Source organism: Artemia sp. Qi Xiang Cuo, chromosome 13 (assembly GCF_049724085.1).
Source record: "Artemia sp. Qi Xiang Cuo chromosome 13, ASM4972408v1, whole genome shotgun sequence".
NCBI lineage: Eukaryota > Metazoa > Arthropoda > Branchiopoda > Anostraca > Artemiidae > Artemia > Artemia sp. Qi Xiang Cuo.
The window spans coordinates 32,237,134-32,244,605 of NC_142806.1; the positions used below are offsets into that span (position 1 = coordinate 32,237,134).

A 7,472-nucleotide genomic window follows, 5' to 3' on the forward strand; every position below is an offset into this window, starting at 1 on the left:
CCAAAATTGAAAACTGTGAAACAAAGACGAGAATCAAAACCAGGTGGACATTAATGGTAATTTGGCAATTTTGATTATGTCTATGGACACTTTAGTCGGTCTAACTTTCAAGATAGATAAAAGTTCGAATAGTGATAAATCCTTTTAGTCAAACAGTGATAATTCACAAAAATATACTGGATATTTCGGTCACATGTGCAGTGACCGTCATCAGCAGAAATTCTGCTGATGACATATTTTTGCTTTGTATTTCAGCAGAGTATTTCTGCTGATAACGGTCACTGCACATGTGACCGCAATACCCAGTATATTTTCATGAAATTCATTTATTGTCATGGAAAGACAGTGTGGTCTTCGAAATTATCTAATTTTTAAGGTATTTTGATCCCAATAGGATTTGAGTTACCAAGGTTCCACCGTTCCTCCACGACTATTTTGACTAATACACAGTCACCATTTTCATTTTTAAGATTTTATCATTCCCTAAGTCTTTTTACTACAGTCTCTAAATTTCAGAAACAAAATTTAAAATAAATTGAACATAATTTAAATTTATATGTACTGGCATACCAAGAAAGGTTGCTCCAAAGAAGACTGACAAAAAGGGCACTGCAACACGACGGCTAGTACTAAGCATACATTATGAATTATTTGATATAATTTCCAAGTCGTAAACAAACAATTATAGTTGGTTCTTTCTTCTATTATCATTTTCAATTAAAAGATGCATGGTCCAGACACATTAAAAGGGGAGAAATGATTTTGATTTATCATAGATTACAAAAAAGTCGTAAAACATCCAACGGGACAAGGGTCCGAAGACCCATGCCATATTTAGATGTGTGAGACCAATATAAGGCAGTTATTGGCCAGTTCGGTCAAATCCAATGACCTTTAACATAACAGCCGCGATCACTTCTTCCCATGATACAGAAAGAACAGCTTAAAAGGACGATTTCTTTGCTTGAATAAAATAATTGAACTATCTTTAGTAGTAAAACTAAGTACAAATGCAAACCAAATATTTGAAAAATATAAACCCAATATTCACAGCGAATGAGAGCAATTGGATGTTTTACCTTAGAGTTTTCAGTTTTTAGTTTGGTAGAAAGAACATGTGCTACAGATGCCAAACAGAGATCTAGTGATTTAGCTGCCTTGACGACCTTCACGCCATGTTTTGCACGTTTCAATAAATCTGAAAAACGAGGTAAGTGAAGATGGACAACTGAATGTGAAAAGAAATTAGTAAAACATCGTCATCGTTTTCAAACATAAAAGTTCCGTTCATCAACCTACTAACGACATTTATGAGGCTTTATTTTAAACAAAAGTGAATTCAGTTTGCAGAAGAGAGAAAGAGGAAGCGAGAGTCTCATGGGAAAACGCTTGTATGCTCCATCTTACATTTACAGTTCGTCGTGGAATTGAACAACTCCCAAAATGAGTTTTATGTCCACGAAGCGACGGCAAAGCGAATTGACTGAAGTTTACTTTTTACGGATCTACTTGTTCAAATATTTTCTTTTTTGATTACCCACTGGACGATTTCCTCTGATAATAAACCATCGACAAAATGGTTAGCTAATCGATATTAGGATACAAATTAACCAAAAGCTGATATAAAACAAAAACGCTCATATGGCAGTTGCTACCAGCAACAAACACTCCATAAGCTAATAAGTTGTAGTCAAACCCTTTAAAAACGCAACTGAAACAGAGACAGTCAATCACCACCCACTTAATTAATATTTCATAAGCCCTCATAATGGATACTGGTATAAACAAAAAAATAGGACCTAACACACGGGAGTCGAATGTAACACGGACACCTGAAACCATAGCTCTACCGGTTAGCCAGGTTAGGCTGAATTCTATCAGCCTTCAGGGTAACTTCACTAGAATCCCCGACCCCCTTCCCAACAGAGGTGAAATCAGATGCACCCCCGAAAAATGCACAACAAAGAGCCTAATTGGTACTTCCCACAAAGCTCAGCTGGTACAAGAGTGAATGACGAAGATCTAGGGACCCCTGTATCCTACACCCCTCCCCCTCATCAAAGAGGTCATACTATACCTGGACCGAAAAGGCTGGATTAGAACGCTAACTCTAAATTTGACTGAGATCCGATGACCCTTCAAGAGGACACTAATGGGAAAGAAGTTAGGATCCCCTTTATACCCAGCAGGAGTCAAATAGGTCTTAGACTCAGAGAAGACATCATTATGATAATCCCCATGACTGTTAGTCATTAACAGGTGTAATTGAGACCCGATAACCCGTATTACTAGACATCTTGACGAGTAGTCCTCTGTCATCTTTTATATTCTTGATTGATTACATACCCCCCTAAAGACGTTGTTAAGACAATTGCTTTTAGTATCTTCCCACTATGTTTAGTTGAGATATAGCAACCACCTCTGATACATTTCTTACTTCAATGAATTAAGGGGCACCCTTCTTTCCATTAAATAGGGTAAGATCCTGACCATCGATAATATAATTATAAATTAGCTCTTACTTCCTACTACGTATTGTTGAGATCCAACAGCCCCTTTCAGGTAGGTGGTCTGATGACAGAAACTTAGAAGCCCGCACCCCCCCCCTCCCCCACAAAATCATCTCCCTCTTTCATAGAGGTACTATGAACCTTCAAAATCTTTTGGTGTAAAAAATGTAAAATTAAATCTTTTAAATCCTTCCCTATCTAGCCCTCTATAAACTTACACTGTGTGTATTTAAATTATAGGTAGTGGCATACTTATTCAAACTATTTTTAAGATCCTATAATATTTCTTGCAACACCCAATGAACCATTCATATTTTTATTCTACTTATAGATTTAGAATAAACGGTGATAGAGAAAAAAGAAAAGCCAAATACACTTGAAAACAAGGGAACTGAAAAACTTCTATAAATGAGAAAAACAAATTCTGGTTCTTTAGGGGGGAGGGGTCTCACGTAATGAAGCTTGTTATAATTTGTATTAAATTCATTTAATTTTCCCTATTAAAACCTAGAAATCCACTACTTTAGTGCAAGGGTGAAATAAGATCAATATGATTGAGATGAGAAATGAAGTGTATGGAAGCGTAAGATCGATGAGAGATGGTTGATGAATGTAATGAGGGAAGACTGCTTTGCAAGTGTTAAAAATTTAGAACCAGTTCTCACGTTGGCGATGAAGCACAGAAGTAGATTTTATGATTTGTTTTTTATTTGTTTGTGCTATGTAATGTTCATGTTATGCTTAGATAATGTTAATTATTTAAAAGTGAATTTTCTTTTCTGTTCTCTATTGTCAAGGTCCTAGGGCTTTAAGCGCTATTAAATTTACTTAATTACTACGAGAATAAAAGAAGAATAAATTAGAATCGACAGATAAAGAAAAAAGAATGAAAAAGAAGAATTAAGAATAATAGAGAAAAATAATATGAAAATAGAAAAAAAGGATAGAGATCCTCCATAGCTGTTGCTGGCACATAGGACGTCGAATCGACGTTTCAGTTGCTGGGTCTTTTTCACAGGCACAAGTAGCATGCTTGTCCCCCAACCTTGCTGCGGCGGGGATTAAACCCTGGGCCGGTATTGCCCAGCAGAGCAAAATGAGAATAGAAGAAAAAAACAAAAGAGAATAGATGAAAAATGATATAGATAGTTGTTGTTTGTTTATATTTGCTCGCTTTTGCTTGTTGATGTATTTGCTTGTTGAATGTGAATAAAATTCTTTCTATGCTAATTTGTTTAGTTAAAGTTAGAAAATAGAGTAGAAGAGGAATAAAGAAGAATAGGAAAAAATGAAAAAGAACAAAACAGAGAAGAATAGAAATGGAACCAAATAATTAAAAAGCAACTATTTCACCTTCACAACTGTTTCTGGTGCACCTATAGCCATTGAAAGTGGTATAATTTATCTTTAAATGTGATTCATATTAGAAGAAAATAAGAAAGAATTTTCCTTTATTTTATAAAAATATAAGGATAATAAATTAGATTAGAATCATAGCAAAGCAAATAGAACACAGAAAGAAAAGCAACAAATACTAGAAAAAAATTAAATGATAATAAAATAATTAAATAGACAAAGGAATAAAAGAAATAGAATAAAAGGACTATATAAAGAAATAGAATAGAAAAATAACGAAAAAAAAACAAGAATAAAAATGAGACAAAAACAATGAACAAGTTACTATTTTACCTTCAACAATTGTTTCAGGTACATTTGTAGCCAACGAAAGTACCATAAGGTACCTTTCAATGAGATCTACGTCACCTTCTTTATTCAAGTCTACAAAATTCATTACTGCAGAGTAACCTTCAAATGTTTGAGCTACAGCGATGCCATCTAGTAATTGAGGCCTGAACACAAAAGCTGATTAACGCTTGCTGTTTTTCAAAAGACAAATAAAAAAGAAATCAAAATGTTCTGTTCAATAAGAAAATGTTTTTTTTAAGAAAAAGAAAATATTGACACATAAGTAGGACTAATTTTTTCAACCTTCCTCTCATTATAGCCCTAGAAAACATGAATAGAATCCCATTTTTGTCAGAATCAATATTTGAAATTATGGTCAGTCAGTCGGATACCCAAAAGAATCCGTCTCTCTCTCTCTCTCTCTCTCTCTCTCTCTCTCTCTCTCTCTCTTTCTCTCTCTCTCTCTCTCCCTCTCTCTCTCTCTCTCCCTCTCTCTCTCTTTCTCTCTCCCTCTCTCTCTCTCTCTCTCTCTCTCTCTCTCTCTCCCTCTATCTCTCTCTCTCTCCTCTCTCACTCTCTCTCTCTTTCTCTCTCTCTCTCTCTCGCTCTCTCGCTTTCTCTTTCTCTCTCTCTCTCTCTCTCTCTCTCTCTCTCTCTCTCTCTCTCTCTCTCTCTCTCCCTGGTTAAGCGTTTATCCAGTACTCCCCCCCCCACCGTTGGTAAATATTAGCAGGTAGCTCCTGAACCATCAAATCAACAATCACAAAAAAATCAGAATAACGTTGTATATATCAGAAAAAAAACCAGCTCTAGAGTCATACGGTTACCATTAACCTAGACCCTGTAAGTAAATAGAAGGAGGGATGCGCCCCCACCCAACCTATATTTTGAGGTTTTTAAAAATCCATCAGATTGTACGCTTAATAATTTGTATATGTACCTGCAATACATTAAAGAAGTCTCATTATAAAAATGCAAACAAAATAACTTTTTCCAAGCAGGTGCCTGGCGAAAAAAGAAATATTCCTGCCAACAAAATTGCAAGCATTGCTATATTACAAACAAGTAAAAACACTCTAAAGAGATCAATTAGAAAACTATGCATAACGCTATCATTGATAAAGAGACATATAATATCTCATAAAAATGATTGACAGAGAAAGAAAGTTCTAAACAATATTTAATCCTTACTCGCAAATTTTAGCGGATTAGAGCCATTCTATTTGGAATGAAAAAAAAAGAAAATACATAGGGGAAAGATTTCTTAAAAGTTTGTGACACAGGCAATGACACGTGAGGCCTTATCCTCAAAGGCAAACACCTTTCTTGAAAAACCTCTCCCCTTTTTTATGTTTATCGCGAGATATATATAAAAAAAAAAAAATACAATAACAAATTTGCTTAGATCAAAGTTATGCGTTGAGACAAGTGAAGACTTTTCCATAAGGACAGAATTCGAAGCTCCTATTCCTTATAAATTATAAAAGATAAAGCTTCTTATTTTCTTAATAAAGAATTATTGGAACTTAAAACATGAAATCAAACAACCGAAGGAGCCTGCCACCGCCCTCAGCCCTTTAAGTGAATTACGTTATAATCAGAATTCCCCCTTCCTTGAATAAAAAATAATTTAGAAACATTTAAGGCATATATTTAACTCATTACTCAAATCTGTACGCTGCCTACCTATAATCCCTGGTAATATTTGCTGTTAAGGATTATTCCATCCGGATCCTATTTGGTAACAAGATGTGAGGGTTTTACCTTAGCCTAGACCTTAGATCCTTTTGTGCCTCCAGAGGGGCTTAGGCTGTCCAAGAAAAGCTGCCAGTCATCTCTCATTGCTGTGGCCACCCAGACATCTTCCCATTTAGGTTGGATTGAGACATTGAGGTTTGCGAGGTCAGCCCAGTTGCTGTGTTGTAGGGTATTTTTGGGGCATCCTCTTTTTCTGGTACCGCGTGGCTCCCACTGAAGGACAACCTTTGGTAGTCGAGTTTTGGACATGCAGATCAGATGACCAAGGTATCTCCATATCCTATATTTTACAACTGTGGTTACCGGTGGCGGAGATGTCTTCTGTTGTATGATAGCGTTTGTTACTTTTTGGGACCAGTGGATATTTAGAATGTGCCTTAAGCATATGTTTTTGTATTCAAGAAGTTTCTTTTTCAATTATTTTATCTATGTGCCAAGTTTTAGAACCATAGCAAAGTGTTGAGAGGACATTGCTATTGAACAGCCTCAGCTTGAGTTGAAGAGAGTACTTCTGGCTGCACCAAATTTAAGACAGTTTTCTGAAATATTTATTAGCCTGGCTAATGCTTAACTTGACTTCTTGCTGACACAATCCTGAATTGTGGATGGTACTTCCTAAGTACTTGAACTGTACGAATCACTCTATTGTTTGGTTATTGCATTGTAGGTTGAGTGGAGATCCAGTGTTTGCCATACTTTTGGATTTGTTGGTATTATCTTAAGGCCAAAAGGTTTGGCAGCATCCCTGACTTGGTTAAGGTAATGCTGGAGCTTTTGTTTGCAGGACTCTAGAAGGCTGATACTGTCAGCAAAATCAACATCTCCGAGTCTCTTATTATACAACTGGATCCCATGTCCATCACAGGGCCAGAGAATATAATCAATGATAAGAATAAATAGGAGTGGTGATAGTGGACAGCCTTGTTTCACCCCTGTAATGATACAAAAGTAATGGGTACTCCCATCACTTGTTTTCACTCAGTATTCTGTGTCTTTGTAGAAGGCTTCAATGATTCAAATGAGCTTATCAATAATACCATAGTATCGGAGGACCTTCCAAAAAATTTGGCAATCAACCGAGTTAAAAGCTTTCTCAAAGTCTATAAGGACTAAGTAAAGCTTATTGTGCCATTCATTTGCTTCTTCTAGCAGCATTCTAAAAGTAAATACAAGAGTAGCACATGATCTGTTTGGCCAGAATCCCTGCTGTTCCTCTCGAAGATGTTTGTTCAATGCTGGTTGGATTCTGTTAAGGAGTATAGTTGCTAATAGTTTGGTAGGTATAGATACTAGGCTGATACCTCTCCAGTTTTTGCACTTTGCAGTGTTGCCTTTTTTGAATATTTTGACGAGAGTACTTTTTGTCGAATCCTTAGGAATTTCTTCTATTCTCCAAATTATAGAGAAAAATGTGGTCCACACAGTTATGCATGCAGCTACTTAGGATTTAATCATTTCAGCTGCAATTTAGTCTTCCCCAGGGGACTTTCCAGACTTCAGCTTCTTAGCTGCCTTTAG

At 36.1% G+C, this 7,472-nt stretch overlaps 1 protein-coding gene across 1 annotated transcript in view; it reads right to left on the reverse strand.

The window, feature by feature from the left end:
- LOC148945197 (uncharacterized) overlaps positions 1-7,472 on the reverse strand; it is a 350,765-nt gene that overhangs the window by 186,832 nt on the left and 156,461 nt on the right. The gene's annotated exons all lie outside the window — the stretch shown is intronic.